The sequence below is a fragment of the Pan troglodytes genome, chromosome 1 (genome assembly GCF_028858775.2).
Source record: "Pan troglodytes isolate AG18354 chromosome 1, NHGRI_mPanTro3-v2.0_pri, whole genome shotgun sequence".
Taxonomy (NCBI): Eukaryota; Metazoa; Chordata; class Mammalia; order Primates; family Hominidae; genus Pan; species Pan troglodytes.
The window spans coordinates 120,864,477-120,886,016 of record NC_072398.2 but is presented as its reverse complement, the minus strand read 5'-3'; the positions used below and the strand labels follow the sequence as shown (position 1 = coordinate 120,886,016).

Genomic DNA, 21,540 nt, shown 5'->3' with positions numbered 1-21,540 from the left:
ATAGAGTCTCTGGGGCATGGCTCCAGGCTTCTCTTGCTTCTAATCAGTTCCTTTCCCCCTTATCCCAGCAGCCTCCATTCATTTTGTTGGCTCCTCTCCATTTTACTGAGCTTTCCTTAAAATATCTCCTTCCTTTTTATCTATCTCTGTTCCATCCCCTTGGAAGTGTGGTCTTTAGTAGGCCCTTGTTTCTCATGCCTCCTGGGGCTCTTTCCTTCCTCATTACGACCATCCACCTTGTCCAGGCACCACCCTGCAGCTACTAGAATACATATCACTGATGGAGTGTGGAATATGTGCCAGGCACTATGTAAATGCTTTGCCTGCATTTTTTCACTTCATTTCCTCATAATAACCCCTTGACAGCCAATACTATCACCCCCTTTTAGAGTGAGGAAACTGAGGGAGAACCACAGAGGTTGAGTAATTTGCCCAGAGCCACAGTCCGTGGGAGGAGGAATTCCAATCCAGCTCTCTCATGCTCCCTGCTCACCCTGCCTCACACACACTCCAAGTCAGCAGATATTTATGAAAAGTCTACTGCATACAAAGTGCTGTGGGTAATAGTTATGTGGGGAGGAAATAGAAAGAAAATAAGATTCTGTCTATGCCCTCAAAGAGCATTGCCTAGGGTAGGAGACATGCATACGTATGTATAACACTACATGGAAAGCCTAAGGGTTAAACATAAGCACAGTTTCTGAGCGCTTAGGAGAGGGAGTGGCCTAGCATGAGAGATGGGAATCTCCCTACAGGAGGCTCTTGCTTCCTTGAATCAAAAATCTAAACATGGAATGAGAGTGCATTTCAGGCAGGGATGCTCCAATCACGACAGGAGAGCAGGATTTGTTGCAGGGCATCTTAGATGTTCAGTACTTGAGCTCTGCATCAGATTCCTGATCACGTTGGCCTTGGACAAGGAATCTAACATCTTGAGGTATCCGTTTTTTAATCTGCAAATTGGAGGATGCATACTACCTGTGTCATAGGAGTGCTGGGAGGATTAATTGAGATAGCACATTTTGAGTAAAGAATTGAGCATAATAACGGGTATGTTTTAAGTGCTCAGTGATTATCATTCCCATAACCTTTCTTCTTGCCACAAAGTTTCCCACTCCTATGCGGTGAAAAAGGGCATTTATTGAATATCTCCTTAGAGTGAGGTGGCTTCACATGGGTTAATTCATTCAATTCTCAGAACAAAGCTGTAAGTTTTGTTTGGTGTAGTTGGTTGTCATCATTTTAACAAATGAGGGAACCCAGGCCCGGAGGGCTCAGCAATTTGCTCAAGGTCATCTGGTTAAGAGAGCCTTCATCAGGACTCCAGTGGCTCTGCCTGGCTCTACAAGGCCATGTATTTTCCCTCTGCATGAGTCACCAAAAAGTCCTGGAGTGGAGTCACCAAGCGGAAGTGGAGGCATCAAGATCCAGGGGGACCTCAGAGTACATCAGGCCCCAAGATGTGGGCCTGTGGAAGGAGAGAGCCTAGAGAACTACTTTAAGTTAATGCTAGGCATTCTCCTGGTGACCCTGTGAATACTGAGCTATTTTCCTGCTCACAGTGGGGATAGGCAACCAGAGCATCTGGTTTTCCCTGAAAATGTCTACATTTCCACCAAAATCTGGCCAGTCTGCATGTGGTAAAGGTAGGAGGATGTTGTCTATCCTTGCTACAAGGTAATAGGAGGACACTGGGCGTTGGCATCTTGATGTAATAAACACAGGATTTGAAGATAGATAGACATGGGTTCAAATCTCAACCCCAAGCCTTGGAAGCTGGGTGACCCTGCATGAGGCACTTCTGAGTGGCCCTTGCTTTTCTGTCTCTAAACACGGATGATCATAATCATACCAGTCTCCACTGACTCCAGACAGTGGTCATTAGATCCAATGAGTCAACACATGGGAGTACACTTTACAGAGTCAGTTATAACCGGGCATTAGCTGTCAAATGAATGAGTCGGGTATCTAGGAGAGTTCACTGCCTGAGGAAGGAAATCCAACCAATCCCCTGCCTGAGAGCCGAGAGCATCCAGCTCTAAGGCACCTCCTGGAGGATCTTGCAGCCCTCTGGCACTGAGTTCTTTCTTCTCCAACTTCCTACCCCCACATGTTTATAGTCCACACCATATCTAGTTCTCACGGTTCAGAAAGTCCTCCAAGCCAGCCCATCTGAATCCTTTAATGACACCCCCACAGCTGTTACCCAGCGCCACACACAGAGCAGACGCTGAATCACTGCTTATTGACTGAATCAGCAATGGGGTACCTGCTCCTGCCCTGCTTGCTTTCCTTTGCAGAGCCTCCTTCTATCAATACTTTCCCCCTCACATGGAATCCATCCTCACACAGGCCTTTCAGGAGGAAACTTCCCCTGGGCCCCTGACCAGTGTTTCTTTTCAGAGCTTCATCATTTCCCAGGTGGCTGAGGTTGTAGATTTCAAAGCAAGGCCACAGAACGTAAGCTCCGGGCTGGTTTTCACTGCTTCTGCCAGCCCTGCTGCTTACCCTCACACGTCCCTGAAAAGCTTTGGCTGGAACCAGATGCCAATAGGCTAAGGTCCCTGTTGCCTGGCCCTCCACAGCATCCAAACCAGCAAACCAGGGGCTTCCCTGGGGCCGACTGACCTTCTCTGGGAAGTAGGCCAGAGCTCAGCAAAGTGCTACCTCTTCAGCCACTGTGACTGTGTGAGGCCTGGGCTGAATCCCAAAGAACGAGGGCCCAGCTCTGCGGCTGAGAATCTCAATAGGGGCAGGGCTACAGGGACCTCCATGGTCAGCAAGCTCAACCTTGTCATTGTCCAGAGGAGGATACTAAGGCCCAAAGAGGCTTGGCAATGTGGATAAGGTAGCAATCTGATAGCAGAGATGTGCTAGGCCATGGTCCTCTCTCCCAGCCCAGGGCTATTTACACCACCCAACAGCTCCTAGTGCCTGGACAAGAAGATTCCAAAGCCCAGCTTCCGATTCTTTCCTTTTGAGTTGCTCTTTGGCTTTCCCAGGGAAGAAGATGGCTGTTTAATTTATTCATCCTTCCAATTTCAGATTAAGAGGGACTGGAAAGAACAGGGGCTATAAGGTAAATACTATTAGTGTCTCTATTTTATAGATGGGGACACTGAGACTTGTAGATATCAAGTATCTTGCCTAAGGTCCGACAGCCAGTACATGGTGGTGCTGGAATTGCAATGCAGGTGACTGGCTCTATCACATTATGCTGCCAGCACTACACACCTGGTGAATTACCCCTCAACCTGAGAAGCACTTGCTGCTCCTTGGAGCCCTAAAGGTTAGGCTGGAGTGAGGAAAATTCAGTCTGTCTCCCACCTGGGGTTGGGTAACACAAGCAGTGGCTAGAGTTTAGTAGAGAGGATGTATCCAAAGAGAAATCCCCAAGGAGGCAGAGAGACTCCAAGATTTGAGCAGCTCACCATAGGGATCGAGCCACTTTCTCCAGATGGTCACAGATGAAGATTCTAGCAGCAATTGCAAATGAGAGGAACTTTACTTCTCCTGGTTCCACAGTTCTCTGAGCCTCAGTTCTATTTATTTTTTAATCAGTAAAACTGGGAACTCAAATTACTTGTCCAAGATTCCTTCTTCATCAATAGCAAACAAGTATTGAGCACGGTGCTGAGAGCCTTTACATAGCAGCATCAGCACCCACCATCCCTCCTGGAGAGGAATGGGCAACAAAGTCCTTGCTTCAATGTCTTAGATTAGTTGAGAAAACACATTTTGAAGAGTGCATAAACTGGTCCTTGCTTGCAGGTTCAAGTGGCCCTTCTAACCGTCAGAGTCCATAAAGGGAATGGGAATTTGGGGAATGGCTCCTTCCCATTCCATCCTCCAGTTTCCTCCCATTCCAGGCCTATTTCACCTCCCTGATTTCTTAACCCTCAGACTTCAAGAGGTCACGCGAGCCTTCACACACTTCGCATCTTTCTGCAGCAGGACTCTATGGGGACCAGAGAAGCCTGGGGAGAGGTGGCTCCACGTGCTTTACCCAGAACAGCATTCCTTCAGGTTGAGTTCACCCTGCCCAGACTGACAGCACGGTGGGCATCCACTCCTCACTTCCATTCTCAAAAAAACATCTGCTTCAACTGTTATCCCAAGCACACAGTCCCCTGACCAGGATGAGAGAGAGCTGGGAAGGAGAAAGAATCGCAATCTGCACACTTGCTTCATTATTCCACTTAATACTCACAGTAGCGCCACCAGTTTATAGAAAAGGAAATCAAGTCTGAAAATGACTTACCCAAGGTCCCATGACATATAGATGGAAAACCAGGACACAAAGGCAAATCTGACTCCAAACCTGCCTCCTAACCACTCAGGTATCAGATTTGGCATTCACCCATTCATATCCAGCGAGTTAGCCTTTTATGCACTTCCAAATGGGGGTTTCAGCCCAGCCCAAGGAGAGCCTCAAACTCCTTTAGTGAAGTCCAGGCATTCTCTGAAGCAAACAGCCCCACCCATCCACCGTAGCAGGCCTGGCCTCCCATGGCTCCTCTGTGACATGTAGACTGGGCTGTCCCTGTTACTTGAAACACTTTGCTGGGAAGAGATCCCTCCAGCCTTCTCCCTGAGCCATCGCATGTTATCAGCCTCATCCTTCCTTCCTTCCCCATGCAGGAGGGAGTGACTTTGCCAGTCCAGAGGTCTGAGGTCTCAGCCTTGCCAGGTGACATCTAGGGCCTCATAGCCCTTGCTGGAGAGGTCCTTGCTGGAGAGGCCCTTGCTGGAGAGGCCCAACATGCTCACAACCCTCGGAATGTTTGCAGCTTGGCAGGACTGAGTGACCCAGTTTCCCCGGCAGGGAAGCTCACTTGGCTAGTGGGCTGTGCAGGGTTTGGCATCTGCACGTCTCTCCTGCCCTCTGCTGGTCACCAGGCAGGAGGCTTGCCAGGGCAGGCAACCCCACGCTGCGTCCGCTGTGGGAATTGACTCTCAGGCCTGTAAATATTTGCTGAATTAACTGAATGAATGAGTGTATCGTGTACAGTTCTAGGCTTTAGGGCCTAACGTGGCCGAAGAGACAGGAGCTACTCTGGGAAAAGAGTGAATTCTGCTGAGCTGGGCCTGTGTTCCCAGCAGGCCTCCCCCTACACTTTCCTCCTGCGTCCCTGCATAACCAGCTCTCCGCTCCCTCACAGGCGCTCCCCTCCCTCACAGCGTGCTGCCATCCTAGGATGAATTAGATCTTCCCAGGCCCAGGTCAACTAGTTTCATCACCACCTGACTCGTTACATTTCCTCTACCACATTCCCATGGAGTGGTCTCAAATCTCTGTTTGAATGCCTCCAATGGCAGGCACTCACTATCAGGTAGCCCTTTCCACTTTCCGAGAGCTATAATCAAAAGAATGCTCTTCTTTCTTCACACTAAATCAGCCCTGACACTTCCACTTAGAGACCCAGTTCTTACCTGTTGGTCACTCAGAAGTCTGACCAGGCCACCCTGTGACAGCCTTTCAACTCCTTGAAGACGGCAGTCATATTCCTGAGACTTCTCTTCTCTCCCCGCAAACACACTGGGCTCTCTACTTCCTGCCATTTATCTTAGTAAGTCTGGAAGACTTGGACAATGACTCTCCAGCGGTGGAATTCTAAAAGATGAAGGTATTTTCAGTCTGAAGACTTTCTGCACTTGAACTTAGCCAAAAGGCCGAGAAGCAAGTTTGAAGACCTTCTGAAAGGCAACTTTCTGTCTACTCTAGGAGAAGTCCTAAATCACAAAATGGGATAATTATTTGGCCACAGCTTGCAAATTTACAAAGCTCTTTCATAGGCCACCATCTCAGTGTGTAAAAGTATCATCATCCCAATTTTAGGGATGAAAACAGCAAGGCCTCACAGAGGAAAAATGCTTCACTGGTGATCATACAGGAAGCAAAAGCTAAGTGGTACTCAGACTCAATCTTCTGATTCCAAGTCTACCATTCTTTATACAAAGGCATTGCTGCTTCTGCCTTTTGAGAACGTAAAAAGAAAAAAAAAAAAGGCAGATAACAAGTATTGAGCACTTACTATATGCCAGACATTGTTCTAAGGGGCTTAATATTTATTAACTTCATGTCCAAAATGACTTTGTAAGGTATGTATGTACACTTATTATTATTCTAATTTTATTTTCCAGGGTTAGTACATTCAAAATCCAGGACACTAACCAGTGCAATTCAGCTCAAGAACTAACACTTAACCACATCACCATGGCTCTCCATGCTTGCCTAAGTTTATACATACATCCATCTTTGTTTCTCTCCTTGCCTCTCATTTATCTGACCAATGATACTGTGGAGAAAGTTAAAGAAGAGTTCCCCAGTGGTGGGAGTGGGGAGACTTTCCTTCCTTCCAAGGCAGTGAACCAGAGGCAGTGAATCCTAGCTCTGCCACTTTTCAGCAAGTGACCTTGAGCCAAGTTATTCAACCTCCCTCCTCTCCTCGGTTTCATCATCTGTAAAATGGAGGTGCCACCAGCACTGACTTCATTGGGTCTCCGTGAGTTATGAGTTAATGTTTTTGTAAAGTGGTTAGAGAAGTGAATTTCTATTACTAAATTTGGACCCTCGGCTGTTTGAGGTGACCGGGGCAAAGTCTAGATGGTGGGTAAAAGCAGGCACCGTCCTGTGGGAACACAGAAGGAAAGAGCCCTGGAGCCCAGATGGAGGATGGGCTGGGGGAGGTGGAGTGGAGAGAGAAACTGATGGAGAACTGGGATGACTTTTGGTGGGATCTGACCCTTTCATGGAGTCACAGTTTCTCTGAGTTAAAAGTATCTTTCTAGGGCATCTAATGCAGCCAAGCAGTGGAGCAGGCACAAGTCTCCAGTCTCAGCCAGAGGCCTTGGAAGATGAAGAATTCCATTTCCTAAGACTGGGGGCACACTGCATTAAAATAAATGACACTTGGCAGGCTGGAGTTGAGGGAGGTTCTCTCTGGCCTCTTGAAGAAACTAGACAGCAGGGATATAAGGTCCAGATGCCTTTACACCTGGCCTCAATTTGGTCTCATATTCTGTTCTCAGGAACAATACAAATCTGTAGCAGAACTGCATGAGTTCCAAGCTGATAGCACACTGATAATAATAGCTAACACTTATGAGGGATTCCCATGCACTAGATGCAATTCTGAACGCTCATTTGTGTTAGCTCATTTAATTTTACATCATTGCTTTAACGGTATTAGCCCCACTTTACCCAGGAGGAAATGGATGCACTGGGAAGTTCAAACACTTGATCATCATCATGCAGCAAGTTGTGATCAAAATCAGAGGATGAGACCCAGACCCTCTGACTCCAGGAGCAGTATTCTTAACTATTATAAAAAGCCAGCCATAGGCGGATCACTTGAGGTCAGGAGTTCAAGACCTCCCTGGCCAACATGGATGGTGAAACTCCGTCTCTATAAAAATACAAACATTAGCCAGTCGTGGTGGCGGGCACCTGTAATCCCAGCTACTCAGGAGGCTGAGGCACGAGAATTGCTTGAACCCGGGGGGCAGAGGTTGCAGTGAGCTGAGATTGCACCACTGCACTCCAGCCTGGGTGACAGCGAGACTCCATCTCAAAAAAAAAAAAAAAAAACCCCAGCCATTATCCTCATTTCAGAAATTATTGAAATTGTGTATTAAAGAATATTCATTTTGAAAAAGTAACCAAATCTTTAAAGGCTTCAGAGAAGCAGATTTCTCTTGTAGCTTGTGGCAGCATTTTCTCAGAACTGGACGGGGCCACCAGTAGCGTCCTTCATTCATATATCCGGGTGCTCGTTCCATGCAGTCATGGTATTAGGTTCTGGGGATGCTGCACACAGTGACACACACTCAGTCACTGCCCTGATGGGGTTTTTACAACCTGGTGAGGCAAAGAGATACTGGTCAAATAGTCACACCAACATATAATCCACAATTACAATAAATGCTATGAAGGAAAAGACTAGAATGCTCTAAGAGTGCATTATGGGTAGCAAGAACTGCCCTAGACTGGGGTGTGGGGTGGGGGAGGGATGTGTCAGGAAAAACTTTGCCTCTAGGTTTTTATATAAAAGAATGTCTTTGGGCTGGGTGCAGTGGCTCACGCCTATAATCCCAGCACTTTGGGAGGCTGAGGAGGGAGGATTGCTTGAGCCCAGGAGATTAAGACCAGCCTGGGCAACATAGTGAGAACTTGTCTCTACGAAAACAAAAAATTAATTAGCCAGATATGGTGGCACATGCCTATAGTCCCAGCTACTTGGGAGGCTGAGGTGGGAGGATCACTTGAGCCCAGGAGGTTGAGGCTGCAGTGAGCTATGATCAGCCACTGCACTCCAGCCTAGGTGACAGAGTGAGACCCTATCCCTTAAAAAAATATATATTTTTCTAAGGTTATTTCTGAGTTAGTGTAAATAATGGACATGGACTCAAGTTTCAATTAGAGTTTCAATACTTAGACACAGGAAAGCTTCACCAAGAAACTTCTGAGACTGCATAGTCCTGGGGTAAAGAGGGTCAAAAATGCTTCTGGGGTGTCCATAGTGAGCTGGCATGAAGGAATCTTCATTGATCCCAGGAACTTACAGTGCTCTGGCTCTTGTTTCTAGAAATGACAATCCCTATACATTCACGGCATGCCCCACCCAGCCTTTAGTAGCAGAGTGATGTTAGGAGCCCTGGCTGGCTCTGGAGCCAGATGGACACGTGGTAAATTCCTTAATTTCTAGAGTCTTCAGTTTCTACTCTATAAAATGGGTTGATAATAATATCTACTTGCAGGGTTAATGTGAGACGTAAATGAGATAAGACATAGGAAGTACCTGAGAATTATGTGGATCGCACCAAGTGTTCAATCAATGTTAGCTAGTATAGCCTTCAACTCTAACTACAAACGGGCAGGATAGTGAGATGAACCTGTATTTATCTCAAGATATAACATGGAATTTCATTTCTTTCTAAGCAAACCATTGCTTATTTCCACATCATTGTTTCCTTCTTTTCTTCCTTCCTTTCCTATTTACCTGCCAGTTTACATTATCTAATTTTATAAACCTTCATGGGAAAAGGTCACGTGACAAAAAAATTGCTTGGTATTTCCTATGTGAAAAGACAAAAGAGAATCAATATGGAAATTGAATTCTGTTCAACATTCCCAATGGTTATTTATAAAATTTACCCAGAGGGAGAGAAAGAATTCTAAATATAAAAATCACACAGAAATTTCCATTTAGGGAGCCCAAAGTACTTTATTTTTAATGTATTATTATGATTGCAGAGGCTATTGTTAAATTTCAGATGCTGCGGTAATGCTGTGGGGGTGGCAAGAAAACCTGCAGGTGGATCTCACCCACAACATCTCTGGGGCCCGGGGAAGGGGCCCGGGGAAGGGGCCCAGGGAAGGGGCCCGGGGAAGGGGGTCTTCATGAGTGGCTTTCAGAGCTCAACCACGCTCTAAGAAGCTACCTTGATGGTGGCTCCAGGCAGTGAACTTCAGAAATGTTTTTCTCTCTCTCCACATTGGAAATGAATCGATAAAGAAAAATATGACTCCGCAGGGGATTCCTGCCTAGGTGTGTCCTGTGTGTGTGTGAAAGCTGCATCCAGATTCCTGACCCTCTGAGGGCAGGAAAGCAGCTCCTGCTCCCCCAGTCTCTAATAGAACACTCTATCACTTATCTCCCTCCCTCGACAATGGCTGGAATGCTGCCTCTCCAGGCAAAAGTAATTGCTAACCATAACTATACTTGACATTTGGACAACACTTTATAGCCACTAATTAGTTAAATGCACACAGCACCCTGTGAGAACCAGAAGGATCCCAGCTCTACTTCGTGGAGGGGAAAGGCCGGGTGGGGAGTAGGACCTCAGGTGCAGCTTGAATCAGAGAGGCAATGTTTCCGGGCCCTGCTGCCACTCCCTGCCCAGCACCACAAGCTCTGGGCAGCTATTAATAACAAGGATGTTAGTTTTCTTCTCCCTCAGAAAGACAATGAGGTGAAGGTCCCCTAAAGTATTTCTTCTGCTATGGTAATGGTAATACAAACAGTACGGTCAGCAATCTCTGCATCAATCCGAAGCCCTGGTTAACTGACTACCAAGCACCTTTTGAGCTCTGACTGTACATATATCTGTACTTCACCTGTGCTAAACATCGTGGGGAAAAGGCAGGCCTCCATTCCTTCCCTCAAGGAGCTCATAACCTAGCTGCACTGGAGTGGGGCAAAATAGCGGCCATGAAATAATCAGAGGGTAAGTCAACAGGAGAGAATGATGTGGAACGAAGTTTGCTGAAGACTGAATGAAAGAAGGACTTGTTGCTCCAGCTCCTGGGAGTGCTGTAAGTGGACAACCAGCAGCTGTCAGCCACTTGGGGATTTCCTCAACTGCAGAGAGCTGCCTTGCCCAAGCTCATGCTCCTTTCCATGGTGGCCCATCCAATGACTGGACAATGCAGAAACATAAAAGCTCATCCGTCTTAGCCCATTGTGGGACAACTCTGAAGGAACATTCTAACTCCAGAGCTCCTCACTGAGTCAGCTGAGGCTGTGTTGGGCCTGTATTGCAGCTCCACTTTTTATCCTTCCCAATTCTAGTTCCTTCTCTTCCCTGCCACAGGTGTCCACTCAAAGTAACCCCTTAAGAAAAACCCTGCATGCTAAGCTCTGCCTCAGAGTTCACTTCCCAGGGAACCCAATATTAGAAATTTAGATAAATGGACTTCAGTTAGGGGCCCACTCCAGAATTAGGAAAGTGGGATGTGGAACCAACATAAAGGAAGAAGAAAAAATAGGACTTTGTAGCAGATTATTTTCAGAGAGAAAAGTCAAAGCCTGTGCAACATGGAGAAACCCTGTCTCTACAAAATATACAAAAATCAGATGGGCATGGTGGCGTGTACCTGTAATCCCAGCTACTTGGAGGGCTGAGGTGGGAGGATGGCTTGAGCCCAGGAGGCAGAGGTCACAGTGAGCCGAGATGGCACCACTGCACTCCAGCCTGCGTGACAGAGCAATTCCCTGTCTCAAAGAAAAAAAAAAAAGAAAAATGTTTTAGTCTGTTTTTTTAAAAAGTTATCATATTACAATAATAATAATAATAATAATGGGATGGAGGTTTGTTGTGATAAATTCTCCTTTAGACTTGAGTTGACAACAAAACTTCCAAGTGGAGATATCTTGGGGGCAATTGTGTATATAAAATAAGTCAATTTGGGAGCTATGTCGATTGTTTTTTCCAAAGATGGCCACAACACGTGTTCCCATCCCACATGTGCTTCTGTACTGTCAACTGGCCATTGCCCTCATCAAGAAGTGGAGTCTAATTCCTCCCACCCCCCCCTTGAATCTGGACCACTTGAGACTGCTTCAACTAATTGAGTACAGTAGAGGAGATGTTGTGTGACTTCTGAAGCTAGATCAGAAAAGGCCATGCGACTTCTGCCTGGTTCTCTTGAAATGAAGCCATATGTCATGTAAGAAGTCTGACTACCCCCAGACTACCCTGCTGGAGAGGCTGTGTACAGCAGATGACAGCTGGCATCAACTGCCAACCATGCATCTTTATTTATCTTAGCACAGACAAGATAAATAAAGCTCCAACCAACATCCAACTACAACTATGAGGGAGACCTCAAGTGTGAACCACCCAGCAGAGCCCTTCCCAGATTTCTGACCCACAATTGTTTTAAGCTGCTAAGCACTGGAGTAACTTGTTATGTAGCAATAGTAAGGGGGAAAGGGTCATTAGCAGAGAAAAGCATAGAACCTCATCATTCTGTCCTGCACAATACCTTCCTGTCTTCCAGTCTTGCTCCACCCCACTCTGCCCTGCTTCACCTACCCTACCCTATCACTATCTACCTTCCACATAGCCACCAGGGATCCTTCTTAAGCAGTTCCCAGCTAATCTGATCAAATCACTTTTCTTGAAAACCTTCCATGGTCCCTAATGGCCTGTAAAGGTCCTCAGATTACAGTGTGCATTCAAAACCACCTATACGATACACAGTATGTATCAGTAATCATCTGTGTGATGGTTAATTTTTGTGTCAACTTGATTGAGCCACAGGGCGTCCAGACATTTGGTCAAACATTATTCTGAGTATGTCTGTGAGGGTGTTTCTGGGTAAGACTAACATTTGCCGGGCACAGTGACTCACACCGGTAATCTCAGCACTTTGGGAGGCTGAGGCAGGCAGATCACTTGAGCCCAAGCATTTGAAACCAGCCTGGCCAACATGGGGAAACCCCATCACTACAAAAAATACAAAAATTAGCCAGGTGGGCATGCTGGCAGGCACCTGTAATCCCAGATACTCAAGAGGCTGAGGCACAAGAATCGCTTGGACCTGGGAGGTGGAGGTTGCAGTGAGCTGAGATCACACCACTGCACTCCAGCCTGGGTGACAGAGTGAGGCTCTGTCACAAAACAAACAAAAATACACCTAGCATTTGACCTAGTAGACTGAGTAAAGCAGACTGCCCTCCCTAATGTGGGTAAACCTCATCTAATCAATTGAAGACCCAAATAGAACAAAAGGGCTGAGTAAAGGGAAACTCCTTCTGCCTGACCACTTGAACTGCACATGGGTCTTTTCCTGCCTTCAGATTCCCACTAAAAAATTGGTTGTTCTTGGGTCTCAAGCCTGCCAACTTTCAGAATGAAACTAACATTGAGGCCAGGTGCGGTGGCTCACACCTGTAATCCCAGCACTTTGGGAGGCTGAGGCGGGCGGATCACCTGAGGTCAGGAGTTCTAGACCAGACTGACCAACATGGAGAAACCCTGTCTCTACTAAAAATACAAAAAATTAGCTGGGTGTGGTGGCACATGCCTGTAATCCCAGCTACTTGGGAGGCTGAGGTAGGAGAATCACTTGAACCCAGGAGGCGGAGGATGTGGTGAGCTGTGATTACGCCATTGCACTCCAGCCTGGGCAGCAAGAGTGAAACTCCATCTCAAAAATAAATAAAAGAAATTAACATCATCAGCTCTCCTGAGTCTCAAGCTAGCTGACTGCAGATCTCGGGACCTCTGAGCCTCTATAATTGCATAAGCCAATTCCTTATAATAAATTATATATATATGTATACACACACACAGAGTCATAAGCCACATAATGAAATTTTGGTCAATGACGAACACTGACTTACAGGACAATGGTCCTATAAGATCATAATACTGTATTTTTGCTATACTTTTTCTAGGTTTAAATATGTTAGATACACAAATACTCCTGTGTTACAATTGTCTACAGTATTTAGTACGTTAACATGCTGTACAGGTGTGTAGCCTAGGAGCAATAGGCTATCCATATAGCCCAAGTGTATAGTGGACTATGCTCTCTGGGTTTCTTTAAATACACTCTATGATGTTTGCAGAACGATGAAATCACCTAATGATGCTTTTCTCAGAATGCATCCCTATTGTTATGTAACACATAGGATCCAGGAATTTGCTTTTTAAAACAACATCCCCAAAACAAAAACAATAAATAAATAAAAATAAAATAAAATAAAAAAAAAACAAGATCCCCAGGTGATTTTGATTTTGATTCTGACACCAGTTGACAAACCTTAACCTACAGAATACAGTCCTTCAAAGCCCATTATTCTACACCCCCTTTTGTTAAACATAAAAATCTCACCACCATCCTCAAGAAGACAATGGTTTTGCTGCAGAACCTCTGGAACTTCTATATTTACCTATATTTATCCAGTTTTCCTAGTTTGAGCTTTAATTTCTGTAATTCATATTATGAAGACAATAATTTTATTCTCATTCTTGTTATATAAATGTATAAAATTGAATCTATAAATTAATATTTTATGTAATGTGGTTTTAAATATGCATGTTTGTAAAATTTATAAGTTAAATTGCAACAGTAGGAATACATTTTTCATATGCAATCCCCCTTCAGATACACATTGTTCCCTTCACCATCCCCTTCCATGCCTCCAGAGAACGTAATACTCTGCCTCACTGTGTTGAAAACCACTACTTTAGCTAGTGAGGGCTCCCTAGAGATCCCTGTTTGTGCTATTATCTCCACCTGGAAGACTATTTGTTTCTTTGACAAATATTTGTTGAAAATTTAGCACGTGCCAGGCATGGTGCTATGCAATGTACCCCCTCCCCCCATAGAGAAGTAATCGATTCTTTCTCTGAGGGCTACAGGCCCTGAGTGTGCACTTCTATAACAGCCTCTCCACTCCATGATATAGTTAGCTGACTCCTTCACTACACTGTGCAGTCTCTAAGGTCAGGGACTACATCTTGTTCATCTTTGTATCCGTCACTGGTAGAGTGCCCAACACCCAGTAGGAACTCAATTAATGTTGATGAATGAGCTAATAAACCAATGATGATAGTCCAGTGTCTGGCACAGCATAGATGACCAATAAATACTGGTTGAAATGAAATTGAATTGAAAGTGCAGGTCACAGAAACAAGAGCAGAAAGAATTTAAAGAAAGAGGAGTTGTGACACTGTCAAAAAGATACCAAAAGATCAAAGAGGGTTAGCACTGGGGTGAAAAAGAAAGAGAAAACATTGGATTTGACGAAACTGAAGTTAATATTAAGTCCTAGCATTAGCAGCGATGGACAAAACATTTATCACAAAACCAACAAGATCAGTATTTAATTGTCTTCAGCGTGTTCATGGTACTTCTTTAAATCCAGTTACTAGGTATGTAAGTTCCTGTGAATGGTGCAGGTTTATTATGCCTCACTCTTTACTACATAGCCAGTTAAAATGCTCACACACAAAGATCTTCTACTCACACTTGAATTTTAGGTTTAACAATAAAATTGTATTTTCTATGAAAAGATGAGACCACCAGCTAAGGTGTGATCACCCCAGATACTTTCTCTCTCCATTCATTCACCAAACAAATGTTTAGTGTGCTACATACTGTGCTGAGTAGAGTCCATTCTTCAGCTAACTGTGCAGGTTCTATTTGTAGAACTTGTTTGTGCTTGTGGCGCCATTTAACACATCTTAAATCCTAGACTTGCCTGGATTCCCAAGGCAGCTTGACTCTTGGGAAATTTCTCTCTCTCTCTCCCTCTTTTTTTTTTTTTTTAAACAGAGTCTCACTCTGTCACCCAGGCTGGAGTGCAGTGGTGTGATCTTGGCTCACTGCCACCTCTACCTCCACCTCCTGGATTCAAGCAATTCTTGTGCCTCAGCCTTCCAAGTAGCTGGGACTACAGGTGTGCACCACCACACCTGGTTAATTTTTGTATTTTTAGTAAAGATGGGATTTCACAGTGTTACCCAGGCTGGTCTCAAACTCCTGACCTCAAGTGATTCGTCTGCCTTGGCCTCCCAAAGTGCTGGGATTACAGGCATGAGCCACCGTGCCCGGCCAATTCTTGGGAAATTTCTCTTAGTACACATTTAGAACACTTCCTGCCATTTGCTGCTTCCAGAAACAGCACTAGCATTGGCATCCAAGTTGTCTCTCTTGAGTAGAAGTGCTGCCCCCAGTATGTCCTGGTTTATATCCTGTGGTCAAATAAGTTGAGGGCTTCTTTACTGCAGGATTTGACAGTCTTTTATATGAAAATATGTGTGTGGGGGGTAGAGATGGAGGCTTAAATAATATGCTATAAAGTGTTTTCTAAAGTCATTTGACTTTTTACTCAACTTCATTTTATAGGATATTTGAAAATATTATCATAGATTACGTTCATTCATTCACTCAGCAACAATTTTTGTGTGCCAATTATGTGCCTGGCAGTGTGCTGAGACTGGATAAAATGGTGACTAACCAGACATACTGTCCTGACATTATGAAGACTTGGGGGGAGATACACATGAATCAAATGCACTAAACTGTAAATCAAATAATCGTAAGAAATATGAAATTGTAATTTTGACAGGAGCAATAAAGAAAAGTCACATTACATGGCCAAATGAGAGCCTATAATAGGGAGCTTCAGTCTGGTCAGGGAAGGCTGCTCTGAGGAGGTGACCTGGGGCTGACATCTAAAGTATGAGTAGGAGTTCACATGGGGATGAGGGTGGAGAAGAGCATTTGCCCCAGAATGGGATAGAAAGAAAGCCAGTGAAAGAATGGAGAGCAAGATGAGGCTAGAATGACAGAAAAGGCCACACCATATAGGGCGCTATAGGCCATGTTGGGAATTTGTTTTTATCCAAGGAGTATGGAAGCCATTCAAATTGCTGAGTGGAGAACTCATCAGAGGTGAGCCAGAGTGAATCTAGGTGAGCTGTTTAAAAAGCTATTGAAGTGGTTCAGGATGGTGGTAACTTAGCCTAAGATGACGGTGGTGGAAGAGATGCTGAAAAAAAATCAATTCATGTGTCTAGATCAATCCCTCTTCTACAAAGCAGTTGAACCCACACAGAGCTGGCTTTGTAATAACTCATAGATACCCATTCACTTCTCCAGAAATCTCCCATCTGTACCTAAAGGATTGGGAATGGGGAAAGAAGTGGTCTGCTGTTATCTCAATTCATTCAAGCAAAGCATTGTGCAGAAACATGTCTTAAAATTAGAGATGTTCTCTGGAACATCTATTATTAGGATCTAAAAAGAGCCCCAGGACTCTCTTTCCAGCCTAACACCCACCTGTAACCATGCACTTTGGGGCCTACCATTTACTCTTCATGACTGCAAGTTTGATTTATGTATCTGGGAATTTCAAAGCTGGGAGGGATTACAGAAGTCATCATCACCCTCAACCATATGCAAAAATTCCTATATTTCTGAAAAACGTCTCAAACAAGAGTCAACTCATTCTATACCCAATTATACTAATTATTAGCATCACAAATACAAGTCTTTCATCCTGTCCCCAAGCCTCTGGGGTCTTTAGAGTTTAAGCATCATCTCACAACTGCCCATAGCAATTCCTGACATTCTTACAGTTACCTACTCTCTTATTTACTCACAACAACTCCAGTTTACAGAGGGGTTAAGTGTCATGCCCAAGGTTACACACTAAGGACACTTAGAGTCAGCACCCCTCATAAAACATTGCTTGGAATGTAATCAGAATTCTATACTGTGCATTCTGTACTGTCTGGAATGTTACAATGAACACATATAACTGGCCTGGTTTTCCCAGTCTGTGCTGGTCTACTTTCACTAAATTTTTATACTTGACAACTTTTTTTTTTTGACAGATAAAATTCTATGTATTTATCGCATACAAGATAATATTTTGAAGGCTTAACTTATAAATATTTATATTTTAATTATTCATTGACTAATTTTTAAGTGTACCTGGTTTTTGTCCCCATATAAGCAAATTCTGGGTAGGAATCATATCTTGATTTTCTCCCTGTATTTTAACTGTATTAGGCACATAAAACATGATTAATAATGATTAATTAGTTGATTTATTAAAGGAAATCACAATTTTTTTTTTTTTTGAAACAGAGTTTCGCTCTGTCACCCAGGCTGGAATGCAGTGACGTGATCTTGGCTCACTGCAACCTCTGCCTCCTGGGCTCAAGTGATTCTCCTGCCTCAGCTTCCCGAGTAGCTGGGACTACAGGTGCCCACCACCGTGCGTGGCAAACTTTTGTGTTTGTTGTAGAGATGGGTTTTCGCTATATTGCCCAGGCTGGTCTCGAACTCTTGACCTCAAGCAATCCACCCGCCTCAGCCTCCCAAAGTGCTGGGATTTGAGGTGTCAGCCACCATGCCCTGCCTGGAACTTACAATTTAAAAATTTCATGGCAATACTGCTTTTATTCATGCTACATATATACAAACATTTGCAGAAATCCACTTTTTTGCTTTTTTTTTTTTTTTTGAGACAGAGTCTCTATCTGTCGCCCAGGCTGGAGTGCAGTGGCTCGATCTCAGCTCACTGCAACCTCTGCCTCCTGGGTTGAAGCAATTCTCCTGCCTCACCCTGCTGAGTAGCTGGGATTACAGGCACACACCACCACACCTGGATAATCTTTGTATTTTTAGTAGAGACAGGTTTCCCCATGTTGGCCAGGGTGGTCTTGAACTCTTAACCTCAAGGAATCCACCTACCTTGGCCTCCCAAAATGCAGGATTATAGGTGTGAGCCACCACGCCCAGCCAAAACTCCACTTTTTTTCTACTAGATGATATACAGCTGTTTCAAGAGGCTGGATTTCTCTAAACTTTGTCTCATCTCGCTAATAGTGGGCTCACAGAAATGGCTTGTGAGATCTCAGAAGTTGATTGCATTTGTGTGACAGACTTGATGTGCTAAAACACCCCAGAAAATATCTGAATCTACCACGTTTTGTCCAACTGAAACACAGTTGGCTGGGAGCAGCGGCTCATGCCTATAATCCCAGCACTTTGGGAGGCCAAGGCAGTCTTCTACGTAATTAATTTTAAAACCATAAAAAAGAAGAGGAAAAAGAAAAAAGAAACACAGTTGGTAACAGATGTACTCATATTCTATCAACTTTATAACCATACCAGTTTTTATAGGCGGGTGGAATTTCAGATGTGAGAGATAGGAAGACTACATAGAATATACTCTCAAGACCTCTTTAAATTGATATCTCCACCAGACACTAGAAACAGCAAGAGAATTTTGCCTAATACCCAATAAACAGCTGAAAATCAAACTTTTATTGTCTCTGACTGTAGACGCTTTGTCCAATAATTGAGAGTCCCTGAATCTCCATCTCCTTTGCAAAACACCTAAATTTTGCCTCTAAACTGTCCACAATCAAGTGAAATACTCTCTTGTGGTTTCTATAAACTACTGAGGTTAAAGTACCATTCTTGAAGCAGGCAATTAATAACATAGTTACTGTATATTTCTACATTACATTTCTATAGAATTGTCTGCACCACTTGTTATCAACTTTCCTGTTAAAATATTGCACTTATTCACAACAAAGAACAGGAGAATGGATATTGGTTACACAACAAGCAGTGTCATCCACAATATGGAAGGATGACTTAAAATCAAATACTTTGCACAGACTGTGGTGGCAGCCAGGGGATCAATCAGGGTACACATATTATTCTTCTTAAATATTTGTAAAATATATTAGATCTCTAAGCCTCAGTTTCTTTTTCTGAAGAAAAAGGGATTATAAGACTACCTGTCTCCTGGGGTTGTTGTGAGGATAAAGTAAGCTAATGTGAGGAAAGTTTTAGTGGAGTGCCTGGCATGTAGTATGTGCTCAATAAAGGCTGGCTTTTATTTGTCAGTGAATGGATCATGTGATGATTTATTTGTTCACATTTCTACTTTGGGAAGGAGAGGCAGCTTCTCAAGACCCATGTCATTTCCAACAACCTGTTTCACATGGGATACAGTGGAAAGTGTCCAGTGGTGGCAGTCAGTGGACTTGAGTTCTGTCCCTTGCAGACTTATGTGCCAAATTGGGAAAGTCACAAAACATAGAATTACAGGACTTGACAGGGAGAGATTCTGTCTAGAGAATCTGGGGCTCCTGAATGGTGCCACTGCTCCTTTCCCTTCAACTGTACTGCCTCCCTCTTTAAAAACAAAACAAGGAAGGCCGGGCACGGTGGCTCAAGCCTGTAATCCCAGCACTTTGGGAGGCTGAGGCGGGCGGATCACAAGGTCAGGAGATGGAGACCATCCTGGCTAACACAGTGAAACCCCATCTCTACTAAAAATACAAAAAATTAGCCGGGCGTGGTGGCGGGCACCTGTAGTCCCAGCTACTGGGGAGGCTGAGGCAGGAGAATCGCTTGAACCCAGGAGGCGGAGCTTGCAGTGAGCCGAGATCATGCCACTGCACTCCAGCCTGGGCAACAGAGTGAGACTCCATCTAAAAAAAAAAACCAAAAAACAAAAAACAAGGCCGGGTGCAGTGGCTCATGCCTGTAATCTCAACACTTTGGTAGGCCGAGGCGGGTGGATTACCTGAGGTCAGGAGTTTGAGACCAGCCTGACCAAAATGCTGAAACCCCGTCTCTACTAAAAATACAAAAAATTAGCCGGGCGTGGTGGCAGGTGCCTGTAATCCCAGCTACTCAGGAGGCTGAGGCAGGAGAATCCCTTGAACTTGTGGGGGTGGAAGTTGGAGTGAGCACAGGTTGCACCACTGCACTCCAGCCTGGGCAACAAGAGCGAAACTCCATCTCAAAAAAAACAAAAAAACAAATACTACCAACGATAATCATAATTAGCTGAATTTTAGTTTTCTAAATCTGCAATTTAGTGTTCTAATCTGCAATTAAGATATTAATGTTTGTCTTTACTCATATGATTACTGTGAGAATCGGATTAGATAATGTAAGTCAAATCATGAAATGACATGCTATAATCGAATCCTACTAAGTACCATGGACTTTACATGCATTGTGTCATATAATTCACCCAGTATGGAGTTGTGGAAGAAACTGCTGGTTGGCCCCAGTGTCTGCTCTTCCCCTTTTCCTTAGATATAAAACCTCTGCTTTTCAGCTGGGCTAAAATAAATTTAAAAATACACTTCCCAGCCTCTCTTGCAGCTAAATGTAGCCAGATGTCTGTTTTGGCTAATGAGATATAGGTGGAATTTTAGTGTGTCACTTCCAGGTAGTGTTGTAAAAGGAAGCTGGCATGCTGCTGTTCCTCCCTTCTTTCCTGTTGGCTGACTGGAATGCTTATCATGGCTGCAACTTGAGAAGCCATGTCAGATCATAATTCAGTAGAAGTGCAGAGCCACAAAATAGAAGGAAATAATCTGTTCCTTGAAAGTTTTCTGAGTCATTTAGAGGAAGTTGGAGATATCCCTTTACTTTACCCTTTGTGAACTGGAAGTATCTGAGACAGGTCTCAATCAATTAGAAAGTCTATTTTGCCAAAGTTAAGGACGCATGCCCGTGACACAGCCTCAGGAGGTCCTGACAACATGTACCCAAGGTGGTCAGGGCACAGTTTGGTTTTATACATTTTAGGGCAACATGAGACATCAAACAATACATGCAAGATGTACATTGGTTTGGTTGGGAAAAGTGAGACAACTTGAAGCGAGGAGGCAGCTTCCAGGTCATAGGTAGATAAGAGACAGATGGTTGCATTCTTTTTAGTTTCTCATTAGCCTTTCCAAAGGAAGCAATCAGATATGCATTTATCTTAGTGAGCAGAGGGATGACTTTGAGTTCTGTCTGTCCTTTGTCCGCAAGGAATTTCCCTGTGGACAAATTGTGAGTGAGGTATGTAGCTTTTTTATCTTAGTAGCTATCTTTTTTAGGAATAGAATGGGAAGCAGGTTTGCCCTAAGCAGTTCCAAGCTTGATTTTTCCCTTTGGCTTAGTGATTTGAGGATCCCACGATTTATTTTCCTTTCACACCTTAAGTATTTCAGCATGTGTTTCTGACCTTAAAGGCATTATCTTAATAACCCCAGAACACCGATCAAAATCAGGAACTATAACATTGGTACATTACTATTAACTAATTCATAATACATATTCAAATTGTATTAATTGTCCCAGTACAGGTTGAGCATCCTTAACATGAAATTTCAAATGCTCCCAAACCCAAAACTTTTTGAGTACTGACATGAAGCCGCAAGTGGAAATTTCCACACATAAACGTTAACACAAACTTGGTTTCATGC

The 21,540-nt window shown here is 44.1% G+C and overlaps 1 long non-coding RNA gene across 3 annotated transcripts in view; it reads right to left on the bottom strand.

Annotated features, from left to right (window-relative positions):
• The window catches only part of LOC104002403 (uncharacterized), a 52,825-nt gene that overhangs the window by 21,524 nt on the left and 9,761 nt on the right, over positions 1-21,540 (bottom strand). Inside the window, exons 2-3 of one of the 3 annotated variants that reach the window (XR_010152869.1) lie at positions 10,880-10,997; positions 7,610-7,861 (exon numbers count right to left, since the gene is read on the bottom strand). The exons of the other annotated variants lie outside the window; for them this stretch is intronic. This is a non-coding gene — a long non-coding RNA (uncharacterized LOC104002403). Of the gene's footprint in view, positions 1-7,609; positions 7,862-10,879; positions 10,998-21,540 lie in introns of those variants that run through there. 3 annotated transcript variants of the gene reach the window in all.